We start from the raw sequence: 24,060 nt of genomic DNA on the forward strand, positions 1-24,060 counted from the left end.
TCATAGACCGAAATTAAACTGACAAAAAGTCAAAAAATAAATATAGAAAAAAACATATTAAAGTACACAAGACACAACATAGAAAACTGAAAACTAAGCAACACGAACCCCACCAATGCTTATTAAAACTTACTTTTCGTTTCCCCTGTTGGAATAAAAAGTAAAATCACAAAAATACTGAACTGAAAAAATACTGATGGAAGTTGAAGTTCCGTTAAATTCAAAATCAATGTTAGAATTGATTCAGTTAAATATCAATGGTAATAATTTTCAAAATAAGGTTGACCAATTAACAATCCAATTATAGCATAATTACAGTAACACATTCAGAGGATTTTATGTAAAATTAACAGTAACAAACTTACAAGATTCATCACCATCATACGTATCTTTTGGTTGGCTGTCATAAATGTTTACCACAGGTGTCAGAGGAATTTGTCTTAAACCTAAAATGTAATATGAAGAACCCTGTAATAACTAATGAGCTACAAATATCAATTTTGTATGACGAAAGAAATAGCAAAAAGAAACAAAAACCAAACGCGTCAGGTGACAGTCACATATTACTATGAAACTTGCCATGAAACCCTTGGTTATGAAATTTCCTTTCATTAAGCGTTTTATATTGGAAAAATCGCAGTTGTGAACGCATCCGAAAGTGACATTGTTTGCAAATCAAATTGAACAAATTATAGATTGTAAGGTAACAGGTTTAAATGAAACTTGAAACAGTCTTACTGTATGTGTCATGTTTGTCTATATTCAAGTCGAAGTTAAGATATTCCATTAGGTAAATATACCAAAAAAATTCAGTTTTTAAATGGTATCCTAAAATGTATTTATTGTATTCCCTGACTCGATTTTGTTTTTTTGTTATAAATAAATGCTGATTTGCCAATTCTTTATATGGCTTAAGCATACAATAGAAAATTCCGAAAAGCTTTAATATCTGAAATCAGAGGAAGTGTATGAAACAAACCAGTTGTATAGCAATATGAATATAAATAAAAAAAAAGATATAAAATTCAACGTGAAATTCCCTGAGGGAATTGAAATCTGTTTAGTTAAAATCAAATTTGAGGAAAAGACTTCTTTTAAAAAAAAAAACAGATCTTGAAGGAATTTTGTTCAAAGAAAAAAATATAGAAGAAATCGCAACATCCATTTAAATTGACCATCAAATTTCTATTGGAACTTGATACTAACACAAATTTGATGATGTATGCTTCACTAATTTTTCCGATTCTTCAGTTTTCCAAACTTCATACACCCCTGTAAAAAAGAGGCCTTTCTCTATATGTTCAGCAGAAAATATCTTGTCTTTGGATCCTGAAAAAATCGAATTTTGCATTTTGTATGATTGTTTATTTCAATAATAGTTTGAAATAAAATAGAAATGAAATTTAATTTGTACTTCTATTCTTGAAATAAGATAATTTGTACTGAGTAGTCGTTTAGAACCAATTTGACCGTTATGTATATCGCTCATACGACAATTTCAATGATATTGTTAACAGTACCCATATTGATAGAAATTTAAGATTTTTGTAATGCATAACTTTCCGAATCACAATAGGTATAGGGTACAATTGGAGAGTAGTTTGTGTTTTTAAGGGTCCCAGGTTTAGTCGAGTAACAAACATATTTGATTTCTTTATGTGAGCAAAGACATGTTGTATGAGAAATTCGGAAATATAGTGTGTAAATTGTTTGCATTTGTAACAGAATAAAACCTGAATGATTCATTTATTAGCCGGAAAATTTTGTTTAATTTTAGGAGAATTTTACTGTCTACTCAACTGTCATAGTTTAAAGACTTTAAAACAAATAGCAGCAAATTGGCTATACTCAAGACCACCAGAGGAGCGGACGACCTCGCCTAACGATTTCTTGACAATATAGCTATATTCAACCATTTTAAAAAACTCTATTTGTTGCCGTAGCACAGACAGAATAGAGCCCGATTTTGCAACATATTGAGAGCATAATATTCCACAACTCGTTCAGCACAATACTTATTTCGTAAGCAAAAACATGAAGAAAAAGATAATGATTTTCAATTTTTAATTTGTTTACCTGAATATTGATTATGGAAATCATCTTTCATTTTTTTCACAGAAAAAGCATTTGACGTATCTATGATAAAGTCCCAAAGTTTATCGGCGACGATCTTGTCTTCCGCGATATTCAGAAATTGTCGAACTCGATTGCGTCTCTCTGGTACTTTACTGATTTCATTGAAATGCTCATTGAAGTATGATACGTAATCAGGGGAGAGGTCCTCAACGCTCTTATATTTTCTTGCATTTCCATTAAAAACCGCCTTCAGTAATGGTAACGGATCATATTCTTCCTCTAATAGGTCTCTATTTGCCTTGATGATATTCAGTTTGGAGTGGCCCTGTTCTCTTCCCAGTGTAAGAAAATCTGGAATGATGCAAAATATATTGAGACATTTAAAGGATTTTACAGCTTAAAAACAATTAGTCCAGTCCATCTAGGATAAATTTGACCCTAACCTGAAAGTAATTGCAACAGAAGATTTTTAAGTTTTAATCTTAAGCATTATACCCCAAATATACACACAAAAAAGTCCCTTTAAATGTAACTTGAGGAAAACTAAAAAATCACCATTTGAAATTCCTATGGAGATTTGCATTGAAAAGGGAAATAACTCTTGCAAAAAAAGGCAGAAATATCAATAAAAATTGATACAAAATTATAACGTTACCGCTTCTATTCATCAGAATGTATTGATTCTTTAATTTTTAGCAATCTTTAGTGTATAACTAACAACTCTAAAGGTGTTTTCATATATTTTATCAAGCTATTTTCTAGATTTCGTAATTTATTAGTTGACCATTTATTGAAATTTTCAACATGTGAAGGTAAAGAATCTCAAATTTAATAAAAATAATTAAGCATGTGTTCTTCTTTTTGTGCTTTAAAGTTTCTTTAGATAAGTAAGTTGCTGAAAAAATATAATATACAGATATACATAATACCAAATTGTCACATTAATTTTCTAAAATGGTTACAAATGGTTTGCAATTTCTTTAATGAAAAATGCCCGAAAAAAATAAAAATACCCATAACACTTCGATTTTGTACAGTTAATGAGCAGGTGATTATACAATTTAGACAAATACAAACTTATAACTCCATCAAAGTATCATATTATACATAAATTTCAAGAAAAACAATTTTTTGCCCTCCCAATGTTAATTTCCATAGGAAATTTAAAATGCCGATTTTGAGTTTTCCTCAAGTTAGATTTTATTGGACTTTTTTTCTGTGTATATAAAGGGCATACTACTATAGATTAGAACTAAAACATTTTCTGTTGCAATTAGTTTGAGGTTATATCTTAGATTGACTGGACTAAATGTAAAAATATATAAAGACCTTGGTATAAAGCTTGGAAACTACATAATGAAACAGAAATATGCATTGAATAATCATGCAACGGGTAAATTCTTCAGACATATGAAATAAAACATCTGTTTGTATATGCGTAAAAATACAAGGACCTCGAGTCCCGAGTGATCATAATAGTCCATCTATCATAACATTAACATAACCAACGTCGTTGCAAATATCCATTCCTTATACTGAATATCTAAATTTAATAAAATCCTTAAAAAATTACCTCGTACCACCATTTCATAGACAGCAAACAGTAAAATTACAAAAATACCGAACACGTGGAATATTTAAAACAGAAAGTCCCTCAATAAATAGCAAAATTAAAAGCTCAAACACACCAAAAGAATGGACAACAACTGTCATATGTCTGACTTGGTACAGACATTTTCGTATGAAGAATATCGTGTATTAAACAGATACACTTACATTTTACTTGGTCGATACCTCTTCTGAATGAACAGCTCAGTAGTGTGTTCTGTGGTGCCGACATGATTTATCACTTTTTATAAGTGTACTTTAATGAAATTTGAAATAAGAAAAAACTTAGTTTGCTACCAAATTTTGCTATTTTGTATGGTCTTTTAGGTATTACAGCCTTTCAGTGTTTTCGGTTTTATACCTCCTTACCTTTAAGATATCGTTTTTGATAATTCTTGATGAAGAAAAACAAATAAAGTGATACGAACGAATGTAATTGGGAATGTGTTGTTTTAATTTTTGGAACAACTACTTCACAGGTCAAAATAGTTATAGTAACCATTTAGTATTAATTGGGAAACCTTGAATGTTGTTTACACTTTGCACTACTATTGGCAGTTTTCAACACTTCCGTACGGCAGTGTTAGATAAGAGAAGATAATAGTAAGTTAACTAACCAAAACATATTTTTAACGCCCAATTCAAGGGCAGTTTGGTTTCTGGTATGTGTGTCATGGGTTCGTTCGTCCATCCGTTTGTCCGTTTGTTCGTCTGTGTCAATTCATGTTAATTTGTTTGATCGATGTAGTTTCTGATGAATTTGAAGTGAAATCAATTTGAAACTTAATACACATGTTCCCTATGCTATGATCTTTCTTGTTTTAATGCCACATTAGAGTTTTTATCTCTTTCACGGTCCAGTGAACATAAAAAATAATAGTGCGGATTGGGGATCCGTGTACCGGGAACACACTTTTTGTTAGCTTTGTTTCTATAACACACAGTACAAAAGAAACGTTTTATTTGTAATATAGTGTAAACTACTGTCCATTGTTTTTTCTTGTTTCATACTATAATGAACATTTACAAACATTGACGACATTTTGAATTCAAACACAGCATTGTTTGTGATCATGTCCTAACTATTTATGGTTCATTAAGGGAGTAGAATACCGCTGTTAAAAATTGATAGATCAATTGAGAGAAGACAAATCGGGGTTACAAACTAATACTTATTATGTAACAAGGACAAATAAAGAAAACATATGTGTGCCCGAAATTAATGAGAACATATAGAATATGTCATACCTGTACAGTTTTTCACATTTGCTTCTTTCGAGCGTAAACTGACCGAAATTTCATATTTTCCTTCTAGTGACATATGTATCTTTATGTTTTTATTATCCAATATATGACCAATAAATCTTGTCAAGTCACCGTTAACAATGGCTTTTTCTACTAGTAATTTGACATCTCTACCGTCAGACTTTAAATGCAAAACTACTGACGATCTTTTCGATTCAACAATTGTCAATTGAAGACAATCAATCTTTTTATTTTTATATTCTGGAGATTCTAAAACTTCTAAGATCGCATTTTCCAATTGGTCTTTGATTTCCTTATCCTGTACTGTTAATTTCAATTCACCTTCAGTTAAAACACCTAAAATCATATAATTTATATTTGAACTCTTCGTTTTATGTCAAGGTATGACAAATCAATGTATTAAGATATTGCGTATAAAATGCCATGCTTCTGTTTACAAATTGGAATTATTTTATCCTGCTTCATTTATTATTACTTGAACGTTATCTTACCAACTTATTTATACACATTAACATCAAGTTTATCTTCCACAATCTCCATAAAGTAGACAATTTTTGTCTAGCTAGTGTTTAATGTATTTAATCTCGATCATTGCATAAACAAGTGAAACTCCATGAAAAGAATGTGATAATTCAAACTACTCCATCTGAAAAAGAAACAAATTGAAGCTATATATATCCAGTTAAGTTGAATTCTACTTTTTTTTTCTTTTTTTTTAAGTGTTATGATATTTTATTTGAATTTTACATTTGTTAGAGATACATGAAGTACCAGTTCCTGATCTCGGCCTCGTTAACGTTAGTATATAGCATTTTATTGATAAGTTTTTACTTGTAAGGGCAGAATATGTATATATAGTAATAATGAATTGAAATATGATAACATGATGTATAAAAAAATATTCTTATTATGAAGTTATTTTAATTTTTGCTGCAACCAGATTATAGAATTTTTCATATTTGCCTTCTTCATTTATCAATATTTCATGATATTGAGAAATTCTTTTTTGAAAACTTCAAACATATTAATTTGTTTTGTCTTTTGTTCGGATATATAGTATCCTTTGTATACAGTAAAAATAATAATTGATTTTAAATCATTAATACTGTAGTAACTTGTATCGTTTATTTTGTATCCGTACAAAAGTGATTTAATTGATGTGATATGATTTGTCCGGCCGATTGGTACAGATATAGAGCAGAATTGCTCACTTGATGAGGAAAGCATGAAACTTTGCATAGTAGTTCTTGGTTATATACCCTTTGATTTCAGCTATGGACCAACTCTGAAAAATCCAATATGGCAGCCATTTTCGAGATGGCGGAAAACGGTATAAAATTCAAGATTGTCCTAAATGTATTCTATATAATATCGGAAACTAAAATAATGATTCTTTAAAAATGGACTTCATGTTCTTGAATTTGTTAAAATAGATTAATTTAGGACAATCTTGAATTTTAAGTATAACATCGTCTGTTAATGTCTCTTTGCACACATCCCATTGTATGTTCACTCTATTAATGTCGAGAGAGGTTCCTTATAATCTTCTCAATAACAAGCTGTTAACCCAAACCACGTAGCGTTACGTTCTCCAAATCTCCATTTTCTGCCGGGATTAATTTCTCATTTACTAATGTTATCATTGCAGCAATGTCCACAAGCATGCTCACATTCTGGTCATGTATAGTACCTCGTAATATTAAGCTCTTTCGAATGGTTCGTCTGATGACAATACTGGACGAGGAAGTGGGCTTCTGTTCGATTTTGAGATAAGGTGATGTTTCATGGCCAGTAGACTTTGAAATCTGAGTTGTCCAACTGGCCCGATCCTTTGCTTCTCTTTTAGGGTTACACTTTGATTTGAATGTCACCGTTGTCTGAAATATTCGGGATTTCTGGAGTTTGTCCGTGGAGATGCTAACCGTTGTCTTTAGGGACTATATGATCTCTAGCTTAGTGGGAGTGTTGCTGATAAATAGGCATTAGACTTTAGTGTACTTCTGTCTGCCGATTTACCGCGATTGTATTGCTCAAGAGATCTTCCACGTTTATATTAATCTTCATTGAACTGGTGATCTTCCATGATTTTTTTATCAGACGAACCGAGATTATATTGATCGGCCAATCCGAAGTTATGCTGATTAGTTGAAAGCATAACATCAGCTAGTTATGTGACAATTTGTGTGAGGTAATGCAACTCATAATGCAAAGGACTGCTCATATTTTCTTTATCGGACGTTGATATTGCACCATCAGCAAAGTAGACTTTATCCATTAATCGCCATCTGGTTTGCTTTTGAGGTTTTTAATTGTGTTAACGCCTTGTTGAATGTTTCTGGGTTTCTCTCTATTACATGCCTTGAAGAATCTTTGTTTTTACGACCTCGACGGAATGTTTTGGTTCCAAACTGGTTTTATCGTCTTTCTTGCTTAAGCGCTGTTCCAAATAAATGCTTTTTAAAGCCTTGGAATCATCATCTGTGTTTACCATGTGAGCGTACTCAAAGCCAACATAGGCCTGGCAATCGGGGGCCTATTCACATTTTTTCCTGATTTCCCATTGTCATCTACCGGCAGTTCGTTCAAATTGGCAAATAAAAGCCTTCCAAGTGATGGATCCTCTTCAATTGAGTTTTTGCATTTTTTACAGCAGTGGGCTTCGGCTCCGGTCCTTTGTACAAAGATTTTCGGGTTTATTCTCTCTCCAGTAAGGAGTCTGAAGAAGAGGTGTTGCCACACGTTTTTTGTTTCCGCTGTCCTTTCCTGGATTGGTCAATGGAGTCAACTTGCTGTTATGGGAAGCATATTAGAGCTCCAGGAGCGGACGAGGTTGTCAAAATTGGAGTGATAAAGTGGGATTTGCCATTAAATCGACGGGGATGATACCGTAAGTAGACACTGCATTCAGCATTGGAGAAACTTGATAGAATCCACTTGCAGCCAATTGTTTCTGTAATGGTGTGCTGATCCGAACCAAATTTTATTTACTCATAGTAGATGGTTAGTGTGCATAAGAAGACACATAAACCTTTTACTGGTATTCTTGGTTAGTGCTAGAAGTTTATAGTATGTTCTTAAATGGAGATTGTTGTTGAATAATTTGAACTGTCTCCTGCAAGGCCAAGGGCCCTGACATCGGGCTTTTGTCTTAAGGCAAAGGCACCTTCAACAGAGTTGGTGCGATTATTGGTTCGTGCGAACTACAATTGGGAAAGACCCACGGTATGGATTTGGTTGTGTACTTTTGGTAAACTTGCGTTGTACTGGCTAAGGTCAAATTTTGGCTTAGATGATGTGTCCATTGCAAAAATAGAAACTTCTTTATTTTGATTGTCCACTGATTCATTTAAAACAGATGCCAGTTGTTGGAAGGTATCCTGCTAATCAAATGCACTATTAAAGAGAACTGTGTCTCCTTCCTTAGTTGTTGTCAGCTTGTCCATTCGTCTCACCACAAGATTGAGTATCTTATTGGTGTGACCATCAATTCCGCCAAACAATTATTACTAGCCTTGTGGTCTATCCAGTCTTCAGACTGCTGAAGTTGCTGATATACTGCTTTTATCTGTTTGCTGTTAATATTTTATTGCCTCTTTCTGTTCAGCTTGAAAAGTAATGAGACCAACACATATTTTATATATTCGCGCTTCGCTCTGTTTTATAATGCGGTCATTCTCAGCTGTTCTTTGAGCATTTGATTTTCTATCTGCCAAATATTCGTGGTACAACTGTGTAAATAGTAATTTCTGAGCTGTTCTCTGTGGGTTTCTCCATACCCCCAAGTGATTCAGTTTCTGCCATTTCAATGATCTTGTCCTTGTTGTCCTCAATTCTTGCCATTACACTGATATGTGTTTAACTGATTTTCAATTCACAGTTTAATGTCTGAAATTGCAAAATATTGCGACCCAAGAAATAAGATAGGCACTGAATAATATCTTAAGGCAGATAAAAATCCCAAATCACAGCTTTTATGTGTGACCCAAGACAACAAATAGTGCAGCTTTTAATGAAAGCTACTTCTGCAGTTTTTTATGAAAGCTACTACTTTGTGTATGAAATGGCAAGCAAGGCAAATTCAGAAGGGACAGATACCACATGACACTATACATCAATAAAATGCTTATATTCAGGTCAATTCTCAATAATGAATATTTGCAAATTTTTCATTTTGAAAATAGCCGCCATTTTGTATTTCAAAAATAGATCAATACAAAATCTTGCGTAGTACACCAAGTCATTCAAATATGTTGATGTTTGTGCACCCAGCATCAAATCCACTGTGGTTTGTGCAATACAGGAAAATATTTTAGAACGTACGGCAGCCATCTTGAAATAAGAGTATGTAGCGTTTTTCTGTTTTATTTATTGAATCTATTATATTTGGCAAATTATTATTTTTTCCATCCAGGTTGTTATCATGAATTTCATTCAAAAGTTTAAGTTCTTGTTCTAGTTTTGTAATTTCATCTCTTTTATGTTTAGCCTTTTATTTACAATGTTCTATAGTTTTCTCTCTTCTTTCTATTTTAAAGAGATCCCACGCGATTGCTAGGCTTTTTTTATTTCTTAATTTCTCATATTTATCTATCAAAGTATTTATTTTTATTTTGTATGATTCGTCATTAAGAATATTGTTGTTTAATTTGAAGTATCCCTTTCCTTTGTTCCGTTGACAGTGATTAATTTTAAATGATCTGTATATTGAATTGTTGTAGGTCGTATAGCAGTGCTGAGTACTCTTGGTTTCACATCTTCACTTACTAGAAAATAATCAATTCTACTAGCTACTTCATTATTATTCCTTTGCAAGGTATATTGCGTTTTATTTGGATTTATTGCTCTCAATATATCCATAACTTTTAGTTTATTTATCAGAGTTTTTAGCTCATTCATCTTATTTTTTATTTTTTGTTGATCTTTTCTATTACTTTTTCTATATTTTCTATTAAGCGTTTCATTCATATCACCGCCTCTGATAATTATGCCAAGACTATATTTTTCAATGACACTTTTTTAAAGAATATATTTCTATCTTTACATGTGTTTGGGGCATAAAGGTTTACAAAGGTAAATATATTTTTATCGATTTCTGTGTTGATTAAAACAATTCTTCCGTCTTGATCTACATATTTATCTATGATTTCATATTATTTTTTTGGTTGATATATCGGAACACCTTTTGATTGTGTGCTTCAAAAACTATGATATAAATCGTCCGTAAATTGCATTTTTGTTATTTTATTCATTCTTTTAGTCTATTTTTTTTCATATTTTCTTAACCCCTGACAACTTAAAGAACATATATGCAAGTTGAATTCTCCTTTGAGTTCACTATTTTGTGTTATTTTACTTTTTGTTCATCTAACCATATGTATCAGATCTGAATAATATAAGTGAATTTATAATATGCTCAATATCACGGAATATTTGTTTTTCTACTTGTTCAATTGAAAAAATGAGCTTTTTAAACCTCCACTACCCAATAACGTTTGGACTAAGCCATTGTGAAGTTCTCCTAAGGATTATCTCTTTCAATGCCAAATCGTTGCAACCAAATGAAGTGCAGTTTATCCTTACATGTTTATAAACACGTCCACGAAGTACAATCAAAGTATGTTAATGTTTAATTTACGAAGATTGGTCATTCATGAAAATATTTAACCCTATTGTTTCTTTTCACTTGTTTATTTCTTTTAATATTTTTGTTAAGATAATCCCCAATTTTGAGTTATTGTGTCCTTTATATATCAATCTGTGATAATCCATAATGATAATATTAAACTTAAAAATAAAGTTAATGCAAGAAAGTTACTTAAACAAAGAAATGGTTAAGAAAAAGACAATACGACAACATGTATATGACACTAAAAGCCAACTGAACTAATAAACGAATCAAAATCGTTTAAATTAAGTAACCATATTATTTATATTAAACGCACCAATATTATCTTTGTACAGAACTCCTCCAGTTGCTGTTAATGTGACTGTTGATCTATCTGTTTCTAAAATGAAACACAACTGTATTGATCTATATAGTATCAATTAATGACCACATTAAAATGTCAACTGAACTACGATCCAATAGAGGTTCAATAAGTACATCCCGCTGTTTCACTTTATATATGCCAACACCGAGTCGGTGTAAGTCGTATATTTCAATAATCAGATTAGTTTTTTGTCAATATGTTAGTACCTGAAGCAGGCTTTTAGTTGTAAAGTTTCAATTGTTTTGTCTTATATGGGGAATATATTATTGCTTGTTAAGGTCAAGATACAGTAAATGGGCTATGTCACAGATTTCAGTAAAATTTTGCATACAACTTTGGCTCGATGAATTTCAACTGAAAATCGAAAAAATAATGCATTTATCTCAATTATCATTTGAAATATTCCTGATTGAATTCTTACAAAATGGGTAAACATTTGTATAGAAAGCACATAAAATCGGCGAAAACCCTTCTAAAATTTGTCTAAAAATCACCAAATCTCTAATTCTACTCCATAGATTTTTCTTAAAAAACTATATGTTGTTGATAAATAAATTTTCGTTATAATGATGCAAAATAAAGATAGGGTCACCGACTTCGTTTTTACGGTATACATCATTTAAAGTTGCTTTCTTTGTGAAAAAATCCAACAAAACGTCGAAATAATCGTAACGTTATCGTGTTGCAGGTCGTAAAACGTTGATTTTTGACGTTTTTCACTACCAACAAAGTAACAAATTGAATATTAGACAAAAAACGAAGTCGGTGACCCTACGATTATTTTATATCATTAAAACAGAAATTTATGTGTCAACAATATATAGTTTTTTAAGAAAAATCTATGGAGTAGAATTAGAGATTTGGCGATTTTAAGACAAATTTTAGAAGGTTTTTCGCCGATTTTATGTGCTTTCTATACAAATATTCACCCATATTAAAAGAAATTAATCTGCATTTTTTCAGATAATAAAAGAGATAAATGTATTGTTTTTTCGATTTTCAGTTGTAGTTCAACGAGCAAAGGTTGTATGCAAATTTTTAGCAAAATCTGCGACATAGCCCATTTACTGTTCCTTGACCTTAAACGGTATTTGTTTTACCTATTGTAACTATGGTCTCTGGTGGATATTCGTTATGTTGGTAGTATCATACAATATATTTTTATAATAACAATGTTCATGTTTATGTTTGTTAGTCGATCAACAGACAGAAGACGGAGATTACATTCAGAGGATTATACTTATTATAAAATAATTATAGACCAGCTCTTCAACACTTTAAACCTCTTTCTTTTGATTTATAAACTAAATAACTTATTGCCAATTTCAAATTACTTTTCATCTTTTGTTATAATACGTTCAGCTTATTGTATATTTAACGTACACTTATCAATAATCGGTACTCTTAGTATTTTTTCTCACTTAGTATTATTAATCTTATGAGATGATTAGTCTGAGGGGACCTAACTTTTGATTTTTTTGTCACTGACCAGATCAATATCAGACAATTTAAAATATCAAAACTTATAATCTAAAATAGACCATTTTACCTTCGTCTGATTTAAGGCGTTGCAACAAAACTTCAGCAAGCTTTTGTCTTTCTGTCGTGGTCTTTTCGTTGGTCTTCAAACAGAATACCAAACAATCAAATGATCCCTTTTTGATGTGTTTTACGTCTGAAATTGTTTCATAAAAACAACCAGCCATATCATTTTTACAATTTGCAGCTTCACGAATTAGTTCGTGATCATCCACATCGAAAATACACTGTTCAAGAAATGTGTCCATATCATTTGAAATAAATTCGTTCACAACGTCTTTCTTGTAATATTGCAGTTTAGCTTGCGCATCACTTACCTCAGAATCAGAAAGGTCCCTAGAATCTAAAAAAAAATAATTTTAAATAATCAAGAACATATCTGTCTAGACCTTTAAAAATTATTTGTTTAATGCATAACAACTTCCAAGATGTTCTTCTGCCTTTTAAATTATATCTAATAATGTATTAGTTTATATAGACTAAAAAAGAAAATGTAAGTGTTAAACTTGGTTTTAAATAATTTTGTATGAAACAAACTATTTGGTATCTAAATTTGGTTCAAAGATTACAAAATTTAGCTTATAAAAACAACACAAAAAAAAAAACATGGTTTGCACATCGAAATACGTATAATGTTATTATGAGTCTTAAGTCTGGAATGTAATACTCAGTGGTTGCCCGTCTGTTTAAGATATTTATAAGTGTTTCTCGCTTTTTTAATATAAATTAGACCGTTGATTTTCCCGTTTGAATGATTTTACACTTGTAATATTTGGTACCATTTATCGTTTGCTAGGCTAGGCTACGTGATGAAGATTGTACCGTGATCTTAGTGGTTTACTGTAATAAAATGTGACTTCAATGGAGAGCTGTTTCACAGGCACTCGTACTACATCTTCCTATATCTAGTTGTCTAAATACAATAATATAGGTGCAAATTAACGACAGTCATGCCTTCCATAGAGATATGTATTCTTTATTCTCTGTTTATGTATAACTTTCGATTTTTTTTAGTTTTATAAATCATGTTTTATTGACCATGCTATTATCCGTTCTCGATACTTGAAACTCGACGTCAACGTTATTTCGTCTTATTTAGTGAGGACAGTGTAAAACATTTTAAACACTTTTCATACACTTTGCAAATGAATTTCTCATTATTCCTAAAATAATATGTAGGGGAAAAAAAGTAAAATTACAAAAATACTGAACTTAGAGGAAAATCAATTCGGAAAGTCCATAATCACATGGCAAAATCAAATAACAAAACACATCAAAAACAAATGGACAAGAACTGTCATATTCCTGACTTGGTACAGGCATTTTCAAATGTAGAAAATGGTGGATTAAACCTGGTTCTACAGCGCTAACCCTCCAACTTTAATAACAGTCTCATCGAATTTCGTTATAATTACATTGATCATGCTGATGCGTTTATTAAACAGACACAATAAATAAAATAGTCTAAATATGGGTACATCAGTCATCTTCTTCTTCTTCGTGAGTCCACCCTATTTGCAGGGTCACCGCATTACAAATATCCTAGTTTTAGGTTAATTTTTTAAAATGCGTAGTTATTTATAAAATAAATAATAAATAAAATTGTTAGGCTTTAATATGTACTTAGTTTTAGTAAAACAAAATAATAAGGATAAAAGGTAAAAACTTGTATTTACACTGTACATAGCATATTGTCACAAGATTAAAACACTATTTAGATTTAAAATTTAATAAATGGATAAAACCTAAAGTTTATAAGAATATAGGAGTCCACTTATTAAAAGATGAAAATATGTTTATGGTTCATCTATGGCAGTGATGATAAAAAGTTTATCAAACGAGGTTCCTCATTATATGTTTATATAAAATCTAAAAAAAAAACATTAATTCATGTCTACTATCTACGAATACATTGATTGATTTGAGTGTCTGACATCAGAAATTTTATACGTCACATAAATTTGTCGTTCAATTTGCATACAAACAAATTAAAAATTTGCATATACAAGGTTAGCATACAGGGTTAAAAAATCAAGCCTACAGGGTTAAAAAATCAAAAGTATGTATGAATAAATTTCAGAAATAGACCGAGATTTAAACTAGTCATAAAGTTATACATGTACATAGTATTTATAAGAATCCAAAAACAGTTGATTCCACTACGCGATTGAATGATTTTGACGTTTGTGGTTCAACGTATATAGTACTTTATAATAGAAATATATCATAATGACATATAATAGAACAGAACTGACGGGTCACGTTATAAGAACAAAAGAAATACAAAAAGTCGCATTTACAAAACAAACCACTAAAAAATGAAAGTCAATACAAACACGGTGACGAGATGTATAAGTACCGAGCCACGGGGGACTAAATGTAAACAAAATTTCGGGCATGAATTGTTAGGTTTAGAAGTGGGTTATTTCAGTTTGAAAATGTATATAAGTTTTTTTTTTCTGAAGCTGTCAAACTAACTTACAGACCCCTTACAATAAATCATATATCGAGTTAAAAGTCGATAGACGTTTCTCAAATGTTGATATACCTTGTCCTAATACGTTGTAAAAATCTTTTTGAAACAGCAGGTGCGTTTTTCGTTATGTTTCGAAAATAAATGCACTACTATATAATAGTGTTCTCCGGCCACATGTATTCTTTAGTTTTCTCACCTGCCTAGGGTTTATCAATTCATTTACAAGAGCCCAATCGAAACTAGTGTCGACCAGGTACCGACCTATTTCTCGCGTGAACGATGTACAAAAAAACCCTCTAAAATGGGTTTAAACTTTCATTTTAAACAGAAAAAGTAAATGCATTATAAGATGGATCGAAGAGTTTGTCAAATTTATTCTCACCATTGTTCTGGTCCCCACCAACAGCATTATTGGTTGTTTTTTTCTGCAATTCGTCAGCAATATAATTGTTTTCTTCCTTTAAAATATTTATGAATGTTTCGAACATCTTCGGTCGATCGACCCTTCTCCAAATATTTGTTAGAACTGAATAAACCTGTTCGATTCTGGGTTTTGCTCGTATAATCTCGCCTCTATCCTCGTCGACCAATCCATTATTGTAAAGTTTATCAATAATATAAAATGGGTCGAAGTTTTCCTTCAAGTATGTCCATTTATCAAGTAAAGAATTTCGACAGCTTTCTCTGCTCTTAATGAGCACTTGCAGTTTTTCATCACCTAGTATATAGACGATTACTTTTATATTTATTCTTTATTTTATCAATTTGATATATTACATTTCTAAATACAAATTCCAAAATAAATTTATAAGCAATTTACTGACTACATTCAAATAAATTTTCTGATTATACAAACTTTCAGACCTGAGTCTTATATGTTTCAGTTTTGAATAGTAAAGTTAATCATAAAAAGAGTGTATTTGAATACAGTTAAACCGAGCATTGATACAATCTATAAATAAATGTCAAGTATAAAACATGTGAAAAGATTGTTGATAATGGTTCAAGCTATAGTCAAGTCAAATTGTACAATTAAGACAAATTCAGAAGACCGTTGAGTGGATATATAATTATTTTAATTTTTATGATAAATACGATGATGAAACATATAGCTATAAAAATCTAGTTCATACAGTTTGGTAATAAATCTGATATACACGAATAGATCTAGATTCAATGATAAATTCACAAATCGATGAATGTATAGTTAATTTATTTCAATAATGTTTGTCCCACACAAAATATTATGATTGCTTTGATTACTATATATTAAACCTATTTTCAGTCTTTTTTTTATGAACCAAGCAAATGGAATCGTGGCTTGTTGTCTTGGAAAGTTGGTTTTCGTCAGGTTCTTTATTGGCGATAATGTTATGTGTTCTCGATAACTGAATTTTGACGTCCACATACTTTTGTCTTATTGGTATTGAATTTTCTAATTATTAGGAGTGAATGATTGATAAATATATAAACACAAAGTAATAATAAAGAAATACCCATACACTGCAAGATGTCATGTGGTACACAACTATCCATTAGCTTTGATACATGCTTTAATATGTGGTTGCCATCTCTTTGCATGCTCATGATCAAGCGCTGTATGGATCCATTCTGGACATACAATGGTTGCAGAATTGTTTCCAAAAAATAACGTGCCATCTTTTGCCTTATATTTTCATTCTTTCGTAGCATTTTATGATCTTCAAGGGAAAGTATGAACCACTCAAGAAATTGGTCAAGTAGATCCTTTGGGTATAGTTCTTTTTCAATTAGTTCTCTGTTTGCTCCAAAATTATTTTTGACTCGACCTATTAAAAACGAGTTAAACTTAAAGACATGTTTGAGTTGATTGACGACAAAAATTAAAAACATGATGATAACAATGGGAAATAACAGTTCAGATATATAATACATTGTCCCGTTGTTTATTATACTTGACTTTCATTACGAAAACTTATGATGTTTACCCGTAAGTTACAGATATTGTCTTTTTTTTTTTTTTATTAATAGGGCATCTTAAAAGAATTTTTAATATACTCAAATCATCTTTATATTCTTCCTACATAATTGCAAGGAATATTTTATAATGCTTGCACTTTAGATTAGCACGAATATTCTGTCAAATTTAGTTAGTAGAGTTATCTTCCTTTCCCCACATTTCATTTTTAGTTCATTTTCGGTTTGTTTCACTCCCCTAGATTACATGAATCGATAAGACCCTGGCATATAGGAAGGAAAATGGCACACGGTCCGCAAACGGGAATAATTCATTTATTGGAAATCTAGTGGTCCCCACAGAGTAAGTTTTATTACCTGCTTTATGTTATCATTTATTTGTATGTAGATAAGTTTTGTGTTATAAATTCGTATTATTATAAAGGTTTTGTGGCAATTCATAAGCCACTTGGTTGTATCCATTTTGTTGAAATGATTTGCTATTTTTTCGTTCATGTGTGTTTTGTTAGATATTTTTTATATTTGTTAAGATATTATGATTAGCACATATCATGTATATTTTATATTTTTCGATACTGTGTATTTTGAACTTGTCTTATAAAGAAATGGCTATTTGAACATAGAAACCTCTTCTAGTAATTTTTTTGAGCTCATTTGAGAATTTTGCGACTTGAAATAGAACATTTATTATTATCTAGGCCTATGATATAGTAAACATTAGTCTAGTTCAATGAACAACTCGCTTAGGACATATCATTAACGTAAATACATTTGTTATTGTTGATGTTATCTTTTACTCTGACCTTGTTGTGAACCGGATATGTTGCAACTACAAACTCTGCTCATCTGGTCACAAAGGTTCATTTTCAAGCAAAATTATAAATTTGAGAAATATATGTTTCTTTTTTGTTTTGAACATTTAAAGCATAATAAGGGATTTTTTCATTGTTTTGCATTACTTGTATTATTTTGAATAAAAGACATGTTAAGAAATAATTTAGGAACAATAACTTATGATTGTTTATATTAGTTGTAGCTTTTTACCTTCTCCCGGGAAGTTTGCAGTGAAACAAAGAATTACAAGAAACATGACAAAGGAATGACTTAATTATTCAAAGTTATTATCATCAGCAGACATTCATATCCAGAGACGGTTGAATATCAAAATGATGTCGACTTATCTCGGGGAAGTATAAAAGGATAATTCAGAAATATGCAAAATATGCGTTGTATTAAAGCAGATAAAACATGATAAAACATTTAGACGATCATCGTTTCGTTTTCAATTTTGAAAAAAAAATGATTTTAAAAGTTGTGAAAAGTAACATAAATGTTCAATCTTACTGTCGATTTGAATGATTAGGTCATCGCTTGGTGTCTGCAATTCGATGAAGGGGTTGTGTTCAGTAACAATGGCTTCAAATTTGTCATAATCATCGGTTGTTTCGATATGTTTGAGAGCGTTGCTTAATATTGATTCCATTTGAGAACTTCGTGGTTCGTCTTTAATCCAATCCCACAAATCTGTTTGTACAAATTTTTCCGAGATGAAGTAGTCTATAATTACTTCGGGTTTAAGGTATTTTTTTAACAGCCTCCAATTGAAAATACCTTTTTTTCGGAAAGTAAAGAGTTCATCTCGAACATCTTCTAGCTCCTTTCGATCTATAAAACAAAAGGCAGTTTTCTTAAATATATAAAACTACATCTGAACTTTTTTTATGTTCAAATGCAGTTCTCATTGTCAATTAGGGGTTAATATTTCAACAATCAACGTATAATAAGATAAAAAAAAAAAGATAAAGACAGTACAGTTCCTTATGTGAAAGTTTCTGACTTACACTTGGTTTTAAAGCAATCTGAACCTCTCGATTTTTTGAAATTTGGATCTTATTTCATTGAATTAACAACTAAATACCTATGTATTTGTGTCACCAAAGCAGCAAAATTACAAATAGAAAATGTACATCAGCTAGCACCAACTTGTACGATTTGCTCGTACGTGTAAATACGACATACGATATACAATTTCCACTTAAGAAATCTCCGTATTATTGAAAAAAAATCTATAACAGGGTTTTTGATATCACGAATTGGTCAAAACACTTACAACATTTTCTCATCGGTACGTATACAAGGACATCATTCATAAATATAAATCAACATGAAAACATCAAATTCGTACAGTTATTTTACATAAAATCTTTTATGATAAAATTCTGTACTAAGCATAACGATGTCGGAATTCACCTGAAAAGCTTACGAATCTTTTACACAAACTTATTTCATGTCCTTCTACGGTGTAATGCTACGGGTTAGGGGAAATTTTGGGGCATATAAAAAGTTGAAACATGCTGCATTTGTTTGCACCTGTGTTGACTCAGGAATTTGATGTTCAGTAATTGTCGTATGCTGATTCTGTTGATGTGGTCCAAAAGGGTTTCCCATTTCCCTTGTATCATAACAAGAATGTGACCAAATGAACTAAAGTTTTTTCACGGATTTGTAATGAAAAAAGCAACACGACAAGTGCCACATGTGGATCAGGATCTACTTATCCTTCAGGAGCACCTGAGATAAACCCTAGTTTTTGGTGTTGCTTAGTGTTTTGTTTTATTGCTGTGTCTTGTGAACCATTATCTTTTTTGTCTTTTTATCTTTTGTTTATAGCATTGGTTTTAAACCAGTAATTTTCGATGCCCTAAAAGGTTGCTGGTTGGTGTGAGCCAAGGCTCCGTGTTGAAGACCGTACTTTGACCTTTAATGTTTCTTCTTTTACAAATTGTAACTTGGATTGATAGTTGGGGTATTTGCTTCAGAAACAAAGACATTTATTCTAATCATATTTTATGATGGTATGATACTAAACCCTAACCGGAGGGATGTGCACGATTTCCATAAAATAGAGACATAACTTTTCAATCAATTTACTTAAAACCTGCAGTTTGTATTTAAGTAACTGCTAGTAGTCTTTTGTTCTTTTATATATTATTGTCATTTTGCTTAGTTTCTTTTGTAATCTATTTTGACATCGGACTCAGTCTTATTTTAAACTGAGTTTTGATATGTGTTTCTTTTTTCTACATTAACTAAAGGTATAGGGGGAGGTTTGAGACCTCCTGAAACAGGTTTAAACCCGCCGTATGGTTTTTGCGCCTGTCCCAAGTCATGAGCCTCTGGTCTATGTAAGTCTTGTGTGTGCTTTAATTTTAGTTCTTTTTATAGTTTGGCATGGGGTGTAATCTGCTCTTTATTCGGATTGTTGTCTCTTTGACATATTACCCAATTTCAGTTTTAATTTAACATTGGTTTGAAATGTAATAATAAAATTTTGCGTTTCACATTTTGTTTTTTCGAACATTGTGTTTTTGTAAGAAAAGAATTAAATTAGTCTGATAATCAAATGATATATTGATGTCATATATATAAATTCAAATTTTAAAAAGATGATGTGTGGTTATTGTTATACTTCATTATTATTAAGCCATCACATTTGTTTTAGAAGGTGTTACTAGTTGACACATAAAAAAACTTATCATAGATATCTGTACTGAAAATATGTATACACACAAGACGGGCGTATCGTTTTTAGAATGGTGACGTTCGAATCACAAACGATAATAGTCCAACTATGTTGAAGTTGAAGAGCAATAAGGACCTTAAAATTCCTTAGAATAGTGCCAGCTACAGCTAAGATATCTATTTCTGAGGTTTAAAAGCCTTAGTATTTCTTTGTGAACAAATAATTTATTATATGACCATATCAGTGATTATTCATATCAACACAGTAACTTCTGTGAAAGTGATATGAATAACTTTTGGAATAAAACCTCCACCAGCAGTATCATAGACGGGTCGATTGTAAATAAACTCATCATATATACCAGAATTGGAATTTTGTATTTATAAAGGCAACAGTAGTATACCGCTGTTCAAAACTCATAAATCCATGGACAAAAAACAAAATCGGGGTAACAAACCAAAACCGAGCGAAATGCATTAAATATAAGAGGAGAACAACGACACAACACCGAAACGCAACACACACAGAAACAGACCAAGCATCAGACAAAACACCACGGGAATAACAAATACAACATGAAAACCAAACACATGAATTTGGGATAGACAAGTACCGTGCCACGTCTTATCTCAATATCTCAAAAATAAGAGGAAACACAAACGACTCAACGTTAAAATGCAACACACAGAGAAACGAACAATAATATAACAATGACCATCTTCCTGACTTGGTACAGGACACTTTTAAAGGGGAATAAAAGTGGTGGGTTGAACCTGGTTTTATGGCATGTCAAACCTTATTATTATTTATGCCAGACGATCTTCTTGATAATTTTGACTCAAAAAATACGCAAACTTAATAAAGTCAAGTAAAATTGGTACCTATTATGTCATTCATGTGATCTATAAAAACTTAACATTTTAAAATGATAAGATAAATGTCATAGATGTTGAAACGGGAAACCTTAAACAAAGGGAAAAAGTGTCAAAGGGAAACTATGTCATGTTAGCACAATCGTATCAAACCCAAAAAAATTTGCAATCACAATAATAACAAACTCCAGGGAAAATTCGAAACAGAAAGTCCTTTATCAAATAGCAAAATCAGAAACTTGGTAAAATCAAACGAATGGATTAATTTATGAGATTAATTTATAGCTAGTTAAACCTCTCACTTGTATTATGAAAATCAGTCGAATACAAGTATATGTTGACAACAGTGTGTGACCAATACGAGGGACGAAGGATACCCGAGGGAGAGTCAAACTCGTAGATTTAAACAAAACATAGATACGTAATGTACATAATTGGGGTACAGCAGTGAACATTGTGTTTTAATATTGATTTCAATCACATAAAATAGATACTATTAAATTATCTCCAAGATGTCATAATCATTTTGAAATGGACATATTGGACCAAAAAAGGGCCATTTAATAAAGCATTGTTTTTGATATAATTAAATATGATACATAGCCTTACCCGAACAGGAATACTATCAATATTTAGATATTTGCAGCTGAATACTACAAACCGGATGTAAAATAAAATTGTTTACCTAATCTGTTTACTATGGTAACGATACATGCATCTGTACTAATTGAAATTACCGTGAGTAATTTTGATAATTCGCAAATCATTTCTTTGCATTAACAAAATTATCTAAACTCAAGTATTACACTGAAAAATGGGATTGCTACTTTGTCGGAAAATTTTATATGTTCAATAAACAGTTGTTTTCACTTTTGAATCTTTTCATCAAATGATATACATTAAATTTGAATTATCTGCTCAGACAGATAAATTGACTTGTAAATAGAAAAAAACTATGCGCCGTGATTATAAATAATAGCAAAAGTATATACAGGTTTTGTGACTAATAAAAAAAAATGTATTCACTTCTTTCAACAGAAAGCGTTAATGTTTTGTATAAACTTATGAAATAGAAAAAAGTGTTTGCATGGTTCTTCTTCATAATACAAACTACACTTATTAGTTTCAGTTACGTGCTCGCCAGTGAACGTTTCTGTTGCCATTGTAACTCGTATTTTTAAAAAGTTTCCATGTCAAATATTTAAAACAATGTTGTACAATGAATTCTCATGTAGAAATTCTTGTTTTACATGTTTCGTTGCCATCTTATCATCCATCTATTTTAAATTTATAAATATCTTATAGGTTATGCATATTTCAAGGTTTATCTTGTCGGATAATACACCAACGGATGTCCGAATTGGTGAAATGAATGATCGACTGCATGGGTTTTATCAATTGATATAGTAAAAGGTATAGGTAAAGATAAATTCATGTTATATATTGACGAAATTCTGTCTTAAACATTACATTTAGGATTCTATCACCAAGTACTAGTTTAAATAAACATGAGGCGGTGTAAACCACACAATAACGTCTAAAATCAGCTTTATAAAAACTGTTTTTTTTCCGGACTGGTCATCAGGTTGTTTTATCACTACATTTTTTAATTTTTTATTCGATTTATTTAAACCTTCTACTACTATTTCGTTAAATAATGTTCTTAAAACGTGATATATAATAATCAAGGATGAGATATATATAGACTCTATTACATGTATTATAAGGGTTGTGATTAAATTAAAAGTTTGTTTAAATTTGATAAAAGGTTATCGTTTTGGTTATTTTTCTTTCCTAATTTAATGTTTAGCATTCCTCCCGATCATGTTAAAAAACATCCTTTGAGCTTTTAAAAATTGTATCAACTTGCTGTTATTTATACATGATTGTGATTGGTCTATATAAAAGTCCTTTGTCCTATTTCTTTCTAACATTAAGAAATTACCAAATATTAAACATGACAACTGAATAATTTTCGCCTTAATTCAAACGATATCATAACATATTTATGTCGGGTGGGAAAAATTATCTACGTAAAATATGTTACAGTTTGAAAATGGAGTTGGCATCAGAACATTGCGAAACAGCCCAACATCTATCTTTCATTTCGTTTTTAATAGTTTAAAATTAATCAAAAGCTTTTACATGATCATGTATACGTTCATTTGTATAATGTTGATTTCTGTCAGATGCAGCTCATTTGGTTTTACATGTTCAAAAACCTTTTATACGGCTCGCTGAAACGATTCTGATTACAATATATAACGTTTATAAAAACGAAAATATGTTATAAAGTGGTCATAAGTCTAGTTACCATACGTGAAACATGAAAATCAAAACAATTGCGTTTATGGTATTTAAGTTGCAACCGTTTACGTGATAAAAAAAGATAATGAAAAAAAACATGATGATGTACTTAATGTTAACAAAGTTAAGTATGAAATACATTACTTTGATTTAGTTGTGAAACCAAGGACTCAGGATATTGTTTGAATCCAGTAAATCTTAAAGTTTGAACGTTAAGCTCAATACGTCTTTCGTAGATTATGGCATTAGCATGCCCTGACTTTAGTTGACAATTTCCATCAAAGGTATCTACAAAGAAAGATTGAATGATCTACAAGTATAGCTTCATCACGTTTTAAATGGGTTATGAAAAAAAACAGTGGACTGTTGTTTGCCTGTTGGTTTTTTTATTTTAGTAATTGTTATCCCAACAATTTTATATATATATATATATATATATATATATAT

This window comes from Mytilus trossulus, chromosome 11 (genome assembly GCF_036588685.1).
Source record: "Mytilus trossulus isolate FHL-02 chromosome 11, PNRI_Mtr1.1.1.hap1, whole genome shotgun sequence".
NCBI classification, from domain to species: domain Eukaryota; kingdom Metazoa; phylum Mollusca; class Bivalvia; order Mytilida; family Mytilidae; genus Mytilus; species Mytilus trossulus.